Genomic DNA, 17,067 nt, shown 5'->3' on the forward strand with positions numbered 1-17,067 from the left:
GAATATCTAGGAATGGAATAGTTGAATTATGCAGTAAATATATGTTTAACCTTATAAAACACTGCTAAACTGTTTTCCAAAGTTGCTGTATCATTTTACATTCTAAACAGGATATGAGATTTCCATTTGCTCCACATCCTTGTCAACATTTGATATTGTCAGTCTTTTAAATTTTAGCCACTCTAGTGCCTGTGTATCTCATTGTGGTTCTAATATATATTTTCCTGACAACTAACAATGCTGTACATGTATTAACATATTTATTGGTAATATATGTTCTGGATATAAATTTTTGTCAGGTATATGCTTTTCAAATATTTTTCTCCACTCTGTGGCTTGTCTTTTCATTTTCTTAATGTTCTTTTAAAGAGCAAAATATGTAAGTTTGATGAAGTTCATTTTACCAATATTTTGCTCTGTGGTTTGACTTTTTGTATCCTGTAATCATCACTGCCTAACACAAAGTCACAATGATTTTCTCCAGTGTATTCTTCTGGAAGTTTTATAATTTATCTGTTACATTTAGGTCTATGATAAAATCAAGTTTATTTTTAGTGTTTTATGAAGTAAAGATTGAGGTTCATTTATTTTCATACAAATATCCAGTTGTACCAGGAGCAATATGGGTAAAGATTATCCTTTTTGGTCATGAATCACTTGGCCATATAAGCAAAGCTCTATTTCCAGACATTTTCCATTTTGTTCCATTGGTCCAGATGTATGTCAATATATCAGTTCCACATTGCCTTGAATTCTGTACTTAAGTTTTGAAATTACATAGTACAAGTCCTCCACATTTTTCTTCTTTTTAAAAATTAGTAATCATATGAAAAGGGCTTAAAATCATATGTCATTAGGGGATTACAAATTAAAACACCAATGAGATACCACTGTAGACCTATTTATATTGGCCAAAATCTGGAGCACTGACAACACAAAATGCTGGTGAGGATGTGGAGTGACAGGAACTCTCATTCATTGCTGACAGCAATACAGAATAGTACAGCCACCTTGGAAAAAACTTGGCAGTTTCTTACAAAACTAAACATATTCATACCACATGATCCAGCAATTGTGCTCCTTGGTATTTACCCAAAGGAGTTGAAAACATATGTCCACACAAAAACCTACACATGGATGTTTACAGCAGATTTATTCATAATTGCCCAAACTTGGAAGCCACCAATATGTCTTTTAATAGGTAAATAATTAAACTGTGGTCCATCCAGACCACAGATGGATAATAAATGGAATATTATTCAGTGCTGAAAAGAAATGAGCTATCATTCATGAACAGACAAGTAGGAATCTTAAGTGGAGATTACCAAGTGAAAGAAGCCTATTAGAAAAGGCTGCATACTCTGTGATACCAACTCTATGACATTCTGGAAGAGGCAAAACTATGGAGACAGTAAAAGGATCAGGGGTTGGTGGGGAGGGATAAATAGGCAGAGCAGAGAGGATTTTTAAGGCAGTGAAACTATTCTGTATAATACTATATATAAGGATGAATACAAGTCATCATACATTTATCTAAACTTGTAGAAAGTACAACACCAAGAGTGAAACTTAAAGTATGGACTTTGGGTGAAATTGAAGTGTCAATGTAGGTTCACTGATTGTAACAAATGTACCCTCTGGTGGGGGATGTTGATAGTGGGGGGACTGTGTATGCGTGTGGCAGGGAGGCTGTATAGGAACTCTGTACTTTCTGTTCAATTTTAGTGTGAACTTAAAACTTCTTTTTAAGAAATAAATAAAAAGGGAAAAATATAAAAAAATGTTTTGGCTATTCTAGGTACTTTGAATTTCCATATACATTTTTAAATCAACTTGTCAATTTCTCCAGAAAAACTGGGTAGAATTTTGACTGGGATTGCATTAAATCTATGTGTCAATTTGAAAAGAATTGATAATGCAGCCATATTAAGTCTTCCAATTCATGAATATGGTATCTCCCTCCATTTATTCAGGACTTTTAAAATCTTCCTAAAGAATGAACTTTTTTCCCTCTATTGCTATTTTTCATTATCTTCTCTTGTTTTTGTTATTAATTGATCCATGCTCTTATTGTTTTTTAAATTTCTTTATTTCTACTTACTTTGACTTTAATTTCTCTTCTTTTTCCAACTTCTTAAGATGGAAGTTTAAATCATTGATTTTAGATCTTCCTATATAAGCACAATTTTCTTCTAAGCTTTTCTTTAAAGATGTATTACATAAACTTTGTGTGATATATTTCATTATTATTTAGTTAAAAATATTGTGTAATTCCCTTTATGTTTTCTATCTTGATCAATGGATTATTTAGAAGTATGTTGCTTAAATTCCAAATAGTTGGGATTTTCTATATCTTATAGTTATTGGTTTTTAATTCTGTTGTGGAAAGAGAATATACCCTGTAAGATTTCAGTCTTTATGAATTTATTTAGACTTCTTTTATGGCCCACTCTGTTGAACTTAACCATGCACATTGAAAAATGTGCATTTTGCTGTTAGATGTGGTATTCTACAAACATTAGGAAGGCTAAAGTGCTGACAGTCTTGGGCAGTGCATTCAGGATATCCTTTTTTATGACATGCATAGTATAGAATTGTTCTCTGTGGGAAGACCAGCCTAGTTGAATCTCACTCATCTGATATCTGTTGATTGTCTTCTTTTCCTTTTAAAAAAATAATTCATCCTCTATTCCTGATTCTTTGTTGGGTAATTTTGGTTTTTATCTTAAATATCATGACTGTTAAGCTGTGGAGAGTTGGAAATATGTTATTTTTCTCTGATAAGTGTAGTTTCTTTTGTTGTAGCCAGAAATTAACTTGGTCGCATTCTCTTTCTTGTGCGGTATTTTCATTCTGTTCCCTGTGTATGTCAGGGGTCAGAAAGAGATGTGGGCAGGAAGAAATGACAGATCTACTTTCTGACAATTTTCCTTCCAGGCTTCCATGGTCTACCTCCGTCTTCCATCAGCCATGGATGTCCACACTCAGCTCTCTTGTTCACTGAGCTACTCAGACTCTGGTTTTCCCCCTGCACCTCTGCCACCTTATGCTATCCTGCCTGTGAATGAAGGAGACACACAAGAGGGCGGGCTCCCCACTGGAATCCACCAGTTTCTGTTCCATCTCCAGGGCCTCCAGGTCCAGAGTAGACAATTGTCTTCTGGGAGAAAGTTGGTCCCTGGGATTTTCCTCAGTTATAATAGGTCTTGGAAGTGCTCTCTGTCTTTATTTCACAATTTACTGTTCACTTGGTATTTGATGTTTGCTCTTCCTTCGCTTAACTCTTGGAGCATCCTATGCATATTCACACTATATTCTTTATTAAACCATTTAGAAATTTTAAAATTTTCCTCTTTTTTTTTTAGTATTACATTTCTTTATTTTGGTTTGGAGCCTCATTTGAGTAGGAGATATTTATTCCTTCCTTTTTCATGCTTACTTTCTTCTCAAAGATATTGCCGTTGATTTTATCTGTCACCCACATGTCCCTAGAAGAGACCAGGTCACATATATGCTTGGAGCTGTGTCTCCATGATATGTGGGTAACACACACCAGCCAGCGTGTTTGGGTTCTGATGTGCAGTGTGCGTGCTGTCCTGGGCAGTGAGTTCCAGTACTGAGCCTGACTCTGGTCTCTGTCCTCAGGGAGGAATTTTCTTCTTTATTATCCAACAGGCACCAAACTTTTGGTCAGCATGGCCTGTCTGTAGGCTCGCAACCCATCAGACTAATGGGCTGCATACTCTTTCCTGCATTACTACTGTTTCATTTCTGTTCCATAGGAAGGTTTATCATATTTTTGAGCCCAGCTATGTTTTTTTTAATTCTCTTTCTATATGCTATTCATCATTTAGGGGTGGTACATTGACTGTTTAAATCTCTTGCATTATGGTGGTTGCCAGGGGTTTGGTAGAGGGAGGGAATGGGAATTTATTGTTTAATGGAGATGGAGCTTCAGGTTGGGAAAGGGGAAAATGTACTGGAGATGGAGGGCGGTGATGGACACACAACAACGCGAGTGTATTTTACGCCACAGAACTCTACAATTTAAAATGGTTAAAATAGGGGTTTCCCTGGTGGCGCAGTGGTTGAGAGTCCGCCTGCCGATGCAGGGGACACGGGTTCGTGCCCCGGTCCGGGATGATCCCACATGCGGCAAAAGGTTAAAATGGTAAATGACATGTCATGCATATTTTACCACGATAAAAAAATGAAAAGAGTTGAATTTAATTATGACATGACCCTAAAATGGTTAACAATGTTGTATTGAAAACTGAACACATTTTAAAAATTATGGAGTTTAATTAAGCAAGGAAATATATTCCTGTTAAAAATGCTAGTAAACCTGAAACCATATTTACTGCATGATCTAGAGCAGAAATAATCTACATTTTTTCTCATCAGTGTGAAGGATAAAATGTCAAAAAAAAACAACAACTGGGACAGAACACAGGTCTCTGGAGACCTCACACATGTTTATAGTTATCAGTTTTCACCCTCTGAGTCTGTATTTTCAAGCACTTACTAATCCACATAACAGGGCCATCTCCAAGCCATTCATTCCCGTTGTGTCTGTAGAGGTATGATGTACTTGTTCCAAGGTCTTCCTGAAATCCTGGTACACAGACCCGTTGACCATCCAGGGGGCGGTATCCAAAAAGTCATCACTATTATTGAACCTAACGATTCTTGTTCCGTTTTCTGTGCTCAGTTTTGGTCAGCATACTTTTACTAAGTGTCCCTGATGTGTAGGTCATTGCAGTGATTGCCAGGAAGACAAAATAATCCCTGCCTTCAAGGGCTTTGTAGTGTGTGCATTGAGCACATAAACTATACTTATGTGATTAATTCTGTAATCTTGGTAAGATGCACTTTAATGTCACCAACTAATGTTTGGGCTTTCTTCTACTTTCGTTTTTGTGTGTGTATGAGGTTGAAAATTTGCGGTTCCCAAACTGTCCACATGGAGCATATCGCCTTACATCGCGTAGACCAGACCAAGGGGCTCAAGGATATTTGGTCGTGCCCTCTCAGTGCCCTGGGCCAGATGACTTGCCCACTCTCCCTTTACCATCTCCTCACTTGATCTGGATTTCCTCCTGCCCATTTTATTTCCACCCTGTCTGAAGATCTGAGTCCTAGACGGAGAAGTTGGATGCAGAGAGAAGTAGAACAATTTTCTCTATCGTTTGTTAACATCTTTAAGCTCAGTCCATCAACTTGTCCATCCCTTTCATTTTCTTTGTCTTAAATTTAACTGAAAACAACCCCACCCAACTATCCTAAGTATATTTATGAGCATCAGTCCAACTTTGGCTTTAGAATCTCTATTCACATTTTCCCCATGCCTCTGCCCTTTAGAAGTGAAAGCACACCAGAATAGAGATGTGGATTCTACTCTTGGCTACGCCATTTATTTGTTGTGTGAATGTGAAAATTTCATCAATCTTTTTGACCCTCTGGTTTCTCCTCTGTAACGTGAGGATCGTAACAATTATGCTGGCTACCTGGTGGTGTCAGCTTGAGAGTCAAAACAAATGTGAAAACGTCCTTTGAAAACCACAAAGAAGTACAAAACTGTTGCATGTTGTTTTAGTAAAATACCATCATTTAAGTTTTATAACTCAAAGTTGGCATTCATAACAGCATGTCTGGTAAATAAATGAGTTTGAATCTAATTAAAAGGTAACGTTCTGCTATTTTGATTCCTCTTTAAAATCATGAAGGCAGGTGTCTCCACTAGCATCCTTGGCTCGACTTTGAGAGCTTGTTTATACGGTGCTTCATCAGGGACCACCTCGAAGACAATACCACGGGAATCGAAGTGAAGCCCTGGAAAATGCCATGTTAGGAAAAATAGACAAGGATATTTCCCCAGTTTTTTTTTTTTTTTTAACATCTTTATTGGAGTATAATTGCTTTACAATGGTGTGTTAGTTTCTGCTTTACAACAAAATGAATCAGCTATACACATACATACATCTCCATATCTCCTCCCTCCTGCATCTCCCTCCCTCCCACACTCCATATCCCACCCCTCTAGGTGGTCACAAAGCACCGAGCTGATCTCCCTGTGCTATGAGCTGATCTCCCTATGCTATGCGGCTGCTTCCCACTAGCTAGCTACCTTGCGTTTGGTAGTGTATATATGTCCATGCCTCTCTCTCGCTTTGTCACAGCTTACCCTTCCCCCTCCCCCATATCCTCAAGTCCATTCTCTAGCAGGTCTGTGTCTTTATTCCTGTCTTACCCCTAGGTTCTTCATGACATTTTTTCCCTTAAATTCCATATATATGTGTTAGCATATGGTATTTGTCTCTCTCTTTCTGACTTCACTCTGGGGTCTATCCACCCCAGTTTTATTTGCTTCATTTTTGCCCCTTTGACAAATGAGTCAGAGATTAGTAAATATAAAGTTCATTTTCAGCCCATGTGATTTATTTTAAAAGAACGCTATCCTGAAGAATATCACAGGTCCCATATCCATGACATTTAAAAGCATCTGTCTTTTCATCTTCAGAAACAGGAGCCGAGCATCACCTCCTCATCAGGAAGAAGGCACTTCCAGACAAGAGAGGCCGCATCCCCAACCCCCTGACCTGCACCAAGATCTACACAATGATGTCGATGTTTCTGTGCTTAATTGTGTTGTGAGTTAAATTCTCAGCTGATTCAGACAATTCCTTTGGTTTGTTATCCCCATTTCACCTGCAACAGGCATCCTTATAGAAATAACTCCACAAGTCTCCTACTGGCTTAATCTAATAATTCCTATGCCAGTGTCACTCTATCCCATTTCTAAAGTTATGGCTTCTGTTTATTTTGCTTCTCTTTTGTTGTACAAGAATCTGTCTCTCACGGTAAAGGAAAGTTAGTGAAAACTTGATGGGGAGAGAATTTGCAACTGACATTCTTAAAAGCCAGAGAAAAAATAAAGTCCATAAATATTAACTGTGTTCACTAAGAAAACAGAATGCGGAAAAGGATGACAAACGATAGTTCCCATTTTAAATGAGTAACAAGCAGTTTCGTAAAATTACTTTCTCACCAATCCTTACTTGCCAGCAATGCTGCAAACCCTGTCCCAGGGATTTCAATAAGATGTTTGTCTCTATTTTTGCTCTGATGCAGGTGATAATGCATGGTTAGAGACATTCTTGTTTATGTGTATGGTCCAGCATCCAAACGTCCAATATGTTTCTGGTGTGTGAGTCAGAATTATTGAATCCTGGTCCTGGGGCCCTTCTGGAGGCCTGGTGTTTGCATATTTGTTGTGGGAATGGCCTTGAGTGTTTCCCAATGCTCTCAGCCTTGCTTTGTGGGTGCTTCTGAATCTCCACGTCCTAGAGGTGACAACATGGTGTCTTGACAGCTGCACCAACCACTGCACTTCCTTAGCCAAGGGCTTAATAGCCTTAGTTTACTTTTTTAAAAATTTTATTGAAGTATAGTTGCTTTACAATGTTGTATTAATGTCTTCTGTACAGCAAAGTGACTCAGTTATATATATATATATTCTTTTTCATATCCTTTTCCATTATGGTTTGTTACAGAATATTGAATGTAGTTCCCTGAGCTATACAGTAGGACCTTGTTGTTTTTCCATCCTATATATAATAGTTTGCCTCTGCTAATCCTAAACTCCCATTGCTATGGAAAACAGTATGGAGGTTCCTCAAAAAACTAAAATTAGAGCTACCATATGATCCCGCAATCCCACTCCTGGGGATATATCTAGAAAAAAACTACAGTTCGAAAAGGTACACCCACCCTTATGTTCATAGTAGTATTATTCAAAATAGCCAAGACATGGAAGCTAAATGCCCATCAACAGAGGAATGGATAAAGAAGATGTGGTACATATATACCATGGAATATTACCCAGCCATATAAATGCATGAAATAATGCCACTTGCAGCAACATGGATGGACCTAGAGATGATCACACTAAGCGAGGTAAGTCAGCCTTAGTTCTCTAACCAGTAAAGTGGAGGAAATGACAGGCTCCTTTTGGATGATGAACATGGTGTGCTCCCAGGGCTCCAGCCAGGCTCTGGTAATGATTGATCATAATAAGCAGCCTGGTGTAGCCTCAGTTCTGTGGGAAAGCATCTCATGTAATCATCTCAGCTATTCTCCTCTGCTAGAAAAAAAAAGTGTGAACCGAGAGCTGCGCCTTCTGGCCTGCATTTTCGTTGATCTCTTCTAAGCTCATTTCTAACGCCTCTTGCCTGGGGCTCTGCTGCTTTTGCCTCCCAACCCCAGTCCCCTTCCTAACTGTTCCTGGTAGCAGTGAGTCACACTGTGTATATTGGGGCTGAAATTCTTGGGCTTATGAAAAAGTGTTACGGAAATAGGTCCCTGGGCACTGGCATTTCTTGGAGAATTTCATGTTTGTGTTTATTTTTTCTGTCCTAAGTAAGGTAAGATTCTTTCAGCTCTGTGTAACAGAAAACCTCAACTGAACTTGCTTAAACAAAGGGGATTTATTATTTTATCTGACAAGAGAGGAGGGGGCAGGAGGGCCTCAGGGTTGACTAGTTCAGGGACTTAATAACTTCATCAAAGGACCTTGGTACAATGCCACTCTTCCCCAGGTAAACGACCTCCTGGGCTTTTAAGCCATCTCTGATTCCATCCGCTGGGGAGCTTTATTTCCACATGTGGTGCCTGGGACCGCAGTCTATCCATCTAGAGCTATGTATTTGGATTATTCAATTGTTTATCTTGCTGGTTCAGTGGTGATCCTTATGAGGTCATAATCCATGTCCCATTCAGATGTAAAATCACAAGTCCCCTGCAAAACACAGCACAGACTGAGTGCCCCATAAATCCTTTCTTACGGGAAGCAAGGGAAAAAGGCACGTGACAGAACTTCTGTTTAATATTTGGGATTGAGCAACTGGTCCCTTTGAGACATTAACGTGATTCGGGGCCCTGTGCAAACTGGAAACAGCTACACAAGAGACCCTCTGCCTCTGGTTTAGGACCTCACTCCTAGATACAGACTGAATGGCCGTGTTCCCCCCAAATTCGTGAGGTGAAACCTGGCCCCCAAGGTGATGGTCTTTGGAGGTGGGGCTTTAGGGAGCAGCTTAAGTCATGAGGGTGGAGCTGTCCTGCTGGCATTACTGTCCTCATAAAAGAAACTCTAGAAGCCCTTCCCCCTCCCACCATGTGACAGCACAGTGAGAAGACAGCCCTCTGTGAACCAGGAAGGGGGCCTCACCAGACACCAGGTCTGCTGGGGTCTTGATCTTGGACTTCCAGCCTCCAGAGCTCTGAGACGAAAATGTCTGTTGTTTGTAAGCCCCGGTCCAGGGTGCTCTGTTCTAGCAGCCTGGAAGGACTGCAGGACTCCCTGAACCCTGCCCCAGAATGGCTCCTGTGCCAAGGCCCAGACGCCTAAGTCTAGGCTAGGTGTTGGGAGGTGGAAGGAACACGGTCCCCTCGTGCAGCTCCACAGCAGAAGATGTGGCTCCAAGATTGTCCTTGGAGGGGCTGTGGGCACCAGCGGCCCCTCGGAGTACAGTCCCACCAGGACAAGGAGCCCTATTTCCTTAATGCTTATCATATAACGTTGTCTGTGACCATACGCATTTCCATCCTTTCCCCTGTGGGAGGAAGGGGTAGGGCGGAAGGACCACGGAGGGTGAAGTCAGGCATATGTGATGGGCAATCCCATCTTGCGTGAGAAACTGGCAAGTCATGTCATCTCTCTGAGCCTCAGGTTCCTCCTCTGTCCCAAGAGTGGCCACGCTGAGGTCGGGTCTGTGGTCACTGGGCTGCCGTGCTGGAGCCCCATGTGCTCTCTGTGAATCTCGGTCTCCCGCTTCCTAACAGTGAAAGGAGAGCTACCTTTTATTTAGGCCACACTTACTTCGCCCAAACCCATAAGGCTTGATCCCTGCTTTGACCCTTAGAATTCACAAATCCCGTACGAGTTTGTATAATTCACGTGGAAGGTGAGAATGAGGGGAAAATACACGGAAAACTTTGTTGGCAACAAACCCATCAATTTCCGTCCTGGTTTGTGTCTGTGGGGGAAAGATGACAGTGGGAGAAAGGTCAAGGTCGCTGAGCAATGAGGGGAAGCTTTGCAGGACAATCGAGCAGAAAGGACCCTCCTCCCCTGCGGCTGCAGGGGCCCCAGGCCCTTTCCCACAGAGGAGAGCCGGTCATAGAGCATTTTTGCAGGATGTGTTCACAGAGGGGGTCCCTTTGGCCAAGTCACAAATCCAAGGCATGCTTGCACCATGTGGGGTGGAAAAGACCATCCAGGGTGATGGGGGTAACAGGAGACCTACGTGGTCTCCAGTGCTGTGCGTTCAGTGGGGCCTGGGGTGGGCAGAGGCTGGCTGAGCCAGGCACCAACACGGGAGGGCAGCAGGTGGGTCTCAGACATCGATATGGGGACCAGGTAGGACACGGGTGACACTTGAATGGCAGGGCTGGAGCCAGGCCTGTCTGACCGGTCAGCGTGGGAGGGAAAGCCTGTGTCCTTTTGTCCTTAGTAAAGTGTGGCCTAGAGTTTTCCAACGGTCTCTTCATCTGACTTTATTTGGAGTTGAAAGCAAACTGAGGTGTGGCTGAGGAGCCGGGCCTGTCCCCTGAGGCCCTGATGACATTGGGTTGCTGTCCTGGGAACTTGGGGACCCACAGAGAACCTGCACATGGCTGAATGGGCCCTGCTGGGGCCTTGCCCCGCTATCCACACCTGCACGAGCCTGCGGTCTCTGGCAGCGGCTTTGGTCACTAAGGAGATGCTGTCACCGCCTGGGGTGTGGTGACCTTCCCTACCTCCAGATTCCCAAAGCCAGGGGTAGTGTCAATGGTAACAATCACAGGTGGTGATTCCCTGGCTTTTACAGCTGCTGGACACAGTGTCTAAGCTCTTGTCACCATCTCGCAGTCAGATAAGTGCTGTTATTACCCCACTTTGCAGTCGAGAAAGTTGAGGTTGCAGGAGGTCAGCCAATGGCCCGAGTTCCCACAGATGGTCAAACCAGCAAAGCCAGTCTGTCCCCTTCCGTAGTTTTAACCCTGGCTGCCCACTCGGATCACCCGAAGAGAGTAAGTCCTTCACCTGGTCCGCCTCTGGCTCCACAAACCTTGACCTGGGCGGGAGGTGCCCTAGCTCTGCCATGCAGCCTGGAGCAGCCCTGTCTGCCTGGTGCCCGGGCCCCTTCCGGGCTGGCTCTCACAGTAGTCAGTGTCAAAGCCACAGGGCAGGGTCAGCACCCTTGGCTGCATTTTTCTTCAGTTAGAAGAGTTTTTTCTAGGCAATTGCAAGCATCAGGCAGGAAGAAAGGCAATCACTGTCTTTCTAAATCATTTTTCACATCCATTGCAAATGCTTTTCTGCCTTCTTCAGAAGTGTCCTTTCATCTTCCCATTTTTTCCAAGGTTGTTGATCTTTTCTCCAATTCACTGGTGCTTCGCCCTTCATTCTTCCTTCAGAGTTTATCTATTCAAGACTCGCGTACTGTTTCATGAAACAAACACAAACCATGTCTCATTTTCCATTAAATATTAATATCAGTATAATAGACCTGAGCCATAAGAGTTTTTAATCATCTCACTTTTGATCATTAAATCCCATTTCAGTTTATTTGTGATGTCAGTAATATGAATTATAAAAGGTTCACTGCCCAGGCTTTAGCATCACAAGAAAATTACCTTCTGCCGTGATTTCATCTCACGATTTCCCTATATGTTTACCCAGAGCATAGATAAATAGATCTGAATCCAGACTTTTAGACAAGGTGCTATTATTAGGATGTATGAAAATCCATCTTTGCAGCCTCTAACTGGTTACAAAATGCAAGATGTGGGCTGAGGCTGACTGTTGGAAACTAGAGATCATATTTCTGTCAAAGCAGGGTGATTTTCCCTCCATAGGAGAAAGGAGTTGAAAAATCCTGAAGTTTCCCTATCAGACAGCATGTGAAACAGAAAAGTGAAAACCAGGAGAGAATAAGAAGACAATTCTTGTGGTAAAAAGGTGGGAAGCCCTGAACATAATCTCTGAAAAGCCATTGTGGATTGATTCATGAGAAACCCACCTGGAGAATTAAACAGTAATTTCAACCCAGTCTTTGATGTGGGGTTCACTTCACATAACAAGGTGCCAGGTTTATTCAGGTGCTGTTCGTGTTATAAAGAGAACTCTGAGTGTTCAGGGGTCAAAACAAAGCTTCGAAACAACTGGTCTCTTCCTGAAAGCTTCCGATCGCAAGTAAACAGCAGCGTAAAGGTCTTACCAACAAATGACATCAAACTCCGACCGACTGAACGATGCCATGGCAGCTGAGCTGGGAGATCGTGGTCTGTGCAGGGCGGTGTCAGAGTCCGACGACACATACTTTAAAATATGTCGGAACTGATGAGATTCAGTGGTGGTGATGGTGACACAGCAACGTGAACGTATTTAATACCACTGAACTGTACACTGAAAAATGATTAAGATGGTATATTTCATGTGTGTTTTTTAGCACAACAAAAAGTTTGGAAAAAATACATGGAAAATAACAAAAAGGAAAACTGAAAGGCATAATATTTTGTAATGACAGTTGTGTGAGGTCTGGGACATAAAGGTTAAATCTATGAAAAGGCAAATATCATGAAGTAGAATGCAACAGAGCATTGAATTTTTAAGAGGAAAGTTCAAAACCATTTCAAGCTATGTCAGCCCATGTGGGGTTTGATTTCAGTTTAGTTCAGAGTCTTGGGTACCCATTCGTTTTCTGCTTTCTAAGTTTGTATTTTGTTTTTATCAAGACTGTGTATGCATATGGTTTAAACACTATGATCCTTCTACAAGACTTCCTATGCAAATTATGAGTATGTTCACTGTCTCTGCTGCCATCATTTCTTCCTCCCTGCAGGAAATGACCTTTAAATTCTCCACCAATTTTTTAAATATATACATTCATGTCTGTAAGTAAGGGCACACATTGCCGCTTGCTGACTTCGGCCTTAGAAGTCATCTACTAGTTTCCCACCATGGAAGATGAGGACTTAGCTTACTTCTCAGCCTAGAGCCCCATACGTATAAGTTCCTATGCCTCTATCCACCCAACATCTACATCATCACTTTAGTTGGATAAGTATTTAGTGGTCCCACTATCACGATTTTATAACTGTTATGGACAGCCGAGCTGTGTAGTACACACTAATCACTTTTCCTCTCCTTATTCTTGTTTACTGGAGTTACTGCTTTTCTTGTCTAGTTTGCCCCTGGACTGCTCCAATGTGCATTGATCAATGGCTACATTTATTACACAGACTCCATCTTGGGATTTCCCTTTCCCATATTCCGAGGATTCCCATTTTTTTCTCTCCTGTCCCTCATGCCCTCCTCTTTCTTGGTTGAGTCCAGAGCTCAGAAAACTATGGCCCCCAGACATAGGTTTTTTTGTTTGTTTGTTTGTAAATCAAGTTTGACTGGGGCACGACCATGCCCATTTACCTGTGTGTTGCCCATGGCTGCTTTCAGGCTACAATGATAGTCGAGTGTGGAGACAGACAACACAGCCTCAAAGCCTAAGATATTTACTATCTGGTCCTTAACAAAAAAGTTTGCCAGACCTTCATTTACTCTATCCTTGTGTCAACGTACCTCATCTATTTCCAAAAGGTTACAGGGAAGAATATAAGGATGTTTGAGACTTTGTAGGCCTGAAATATCTTGTTTTCTATTTTCAACGACAGTTGACCCTTGAACAACATGGATTTGAGCTGCCCAGGCCAACTTATATGCAGATTTTTTTTCAATATATATAGTACCTGTATTTTCATTGTACATATCTTTAAACGAACTAAGCGTGGGGAATAGTTTGTGTTCCATGAGAGATCACAATACGTGGAATCAAAAGAACTAGGGTTTGAGTCCCGATTCCATCCAGACTGTATCAGCTTCCTGCCTTTAGATGAATCATTTATCAATTTCTCGGTTTTAGAGGCAGAGATAGCAGTTGCCAGATTCCTTGACTGTTTGTGGGTAGGTGGGCGCCCCTAACCCCTGCAGTGTTCAAGGGACAATTGTACAGTTGCTGGGTTGGCTGGATAGAGAACTCTCCGTTAAAAAAAATAATTTATCTCAGGAACCTTTAATAAACATTTTATTGAAGTAATTATACAGTAAAATATAACAAATATTTATAAAACGTTCACACTTATGTAGCCATCATTCAAATCAAGATCTAGAATATTCCCAGTGCCCAGGAGCCATCCTACAGTCCCCACCATGTCATTACCCTCCCCTCAAAGGTTACCTTTATTCTGACTTTGTCACTGTAATGTTGTTTTGCCTCTTATAGAAACTTGTATTAATGGAATCACACAGTATTTTGTGTCTGTCTTCATTTTCTGAATAAAACATTTGTTAGATTCATCCTCGTGGTTGTGCTGTGCTTGCTCTATGCTGTATAGCATTTCATTGTATGAATAAATCAGACTTTATTTTTCCATTCTAGTTTTGATGGACATCTGGGTTGTTTCCAGTTTGGGGCTATAATGAATAGAGCTGTTATAAGCATTCTTGGATGTGACTGAGTGAATTTTCAGGCATTTTTATTAGGTACATAACAGGAATTTCTGAGGGACAGGGTCACACTTACACAGCTTAGTGGATGCTGCTAAATTGTCTTCCAAAGTGCTGGTTCAAATTTATATGTCCATCAGCAACTTATGAGCCTTCCAGTTGATCTACATCCTCCCAACACTAGGTATGGTCTTTAAAAGATTTTATTCATTCTGATGGGTGTGTTTTGTATCTTGTTGGTTTTATTTTGCATTTTTCTGCTGGTCAGTAATGTTGAGTTCCTTAGCATATGCTATTGATCATTTGGATATCCTTTTTTGTGAAGGATCTAGACAGTATTTGCCCATTTTTAACTGAGTTATTTATCTTTTTTTGTTGATTTGGGGTGATGCATTGAAATGACATATTTGTTGGAAATTAGGTGGCCGTATTTATGTGTGGGTCTGTTCCACTGGTTTGGTTTTCTATCTTTGCATCAGTATCACAATATTTTAACCAGTATAGCTTTAGACAAGTCTTTCTAGCTGGTGGTGTAAGTGCTCCAACGTCATCTTCTTCAGAACCATCTTTGTTATTTCCATCCCTTTGAATTTTAGAATAGCCTTATCAGTTTCCACCAAAAGTCCACTGGGATACCAGCTGAGATTTCACTGAATATATAGATCACTTCGAGGAGAATTGATTTCTGTTTTAGTCTCCCAGTCCTTGAAGGTGGAACAGCAGATTCTCATGATCTGTGAAATCTGTATTTCCAAATTAGCCTGCTTGTTAAAATTTGTATCCCCAAATCGATACCTGTGGCATTTGGGGGTCGTTGTGGGTATGATTAGAGTGGTGACGATTTCAGGTTGCCTGGTGGACACGTTTGCAGCTGAGATAGAGCAAGGCGAGCCCCGCTTTCTTGTTTCAGCTCTCACACTAGTGGTAAACAAGCGTCCTTTTCGCGGTTAATTTAGTGCCACAGTTTTCGAAGTTTTGTGCCTTTTGTTGGTGATTTTTCTGTTTAAAATGAGGTGATGCCTAGGGATGCTCAGCACAAGAAGGTTATGATGTGCCTTGTGGATAAAATACACGTGTTAGAGAAGCTGTGTTTAGTCATGGATTATAATGGTGTTGGTCGGGAGTTCGATGTTAATGAATCAATAGCATACATTAAATAAGGTGCTTGTCAAAATGTTGTGACCAGAGGTTTGCAGGAATCTAACCTCAGGTTTCCCTGGGGAGCAACGGTCAGTATTCACTGATCCAGTGTTTGCAGACATCATAGAACATAAGTACTGCGAACAACAAGAATCGGTTGTATTTCCCACTGTAAATTTGACTTTTTGACTTAAAAAAAAAACTGAAGCATAGTCGATTTACCATAATATATTAGTTTCAGGTGTACAACATAGTGATTCAATATTTTTACAGATTATACTCCATTTAAAGTTATTAGAAAATAGTGGGTATAATTCCCCGTGCTGTGCAATACATCATTTTTGCTTACCTATTTTATACATGGTAGTTTATCTCTCTTCATCCTCTATCCTCATCTTTCCCCTCCTCCCTTTCCTGTCCCTACTGGTAACCACTGGTTTGTTCTATGTATCTGTGGGTCTGTCTCTGTTTTGTTATATACATTCATTTGCTTTATTTTTTAGATTCCACATGTAAGTGATATCACAGAGTATTTGTCTTTCTCTGACTTACTTCTAAGCATAATACCCTATAGGTCCATCCATGTTGCTGAAAACGGCAGAATTTCTTTCTTTTTTATAGCTGGGTAATATTCCATTGTATGTATGTACCACATCTTCCATTATCCGTTCCTCTGTTGATGGACACTTAGGTTGCTTCCTTGTCCTGGATTATTTCCCCCTGTAAATCTGGATCTTTAGTTTTTCTTGGCAAACTTGAGTCTGTTTCTGTGTAGAGGTTTGCACGTGTTTTGTTAATGTTTGAGTTTTTTGGATGCTATGTGAAATATAACTTTCTATTTGTTTGTTACTAGTATATAGAAAATAATTCACTTTTGTATAATGATACTGTATCCAGTGACCTTAATAAATTTGCTTATTAATTCTAATAGTTTGTAGATTATTTTCAATTTTTCCCCATATACCATTATATCATTGGTGAATAATTGCAGTTTTACCTCTTTTTTTCCCTCAATTTTCATCTTTTAATTTTTCTGGCCTTTATCACTCTGGCTATGACTGCCTATAAAGTATCAAATCTAAGTGGGGACAGTGGATGTGGTGGTTAATTTTATATGTCAACTTGGCTGGATACCCAGTTTTCGGTCAAATACCAGTCTAGATGTTACCGTGAAAGTAGTTTTTAGATGTGATTACCATTCAAATCAGCAGACTCTGAGTAAAGCAGATGACCCTCCACAATGTGGGTGAGCCTCATCCAATCAGTTAACACGTAAAGGTCATAAGAGAAAAACAATGAGGTCCTCTAAGAAGCGGGGATCTGCCTGCAGCCTTCCTTCAGAGTAACATCAGTTCTCCCCTGTGTCTCCATCCTGGGGAGAT

Source organism: Neophocaena asiaeorientalis, unplaced genomic scaffold, assembly GCF_003031525.2.
Source record: "Neophocaena asiaeorientalis asiaeorientalis breed wild unplaced genomic scaffold, Neophocaena_asiaeorientalis_V1.1 scaffold191, whole genome shotgun sequence".
Lineage (NCBI taxonomy): Eukaryota > Metazoa > Chordata > Mammalia > Artiodactyla > Phocoenidae > Neophocaena > Neophocaena asiaeorientalis.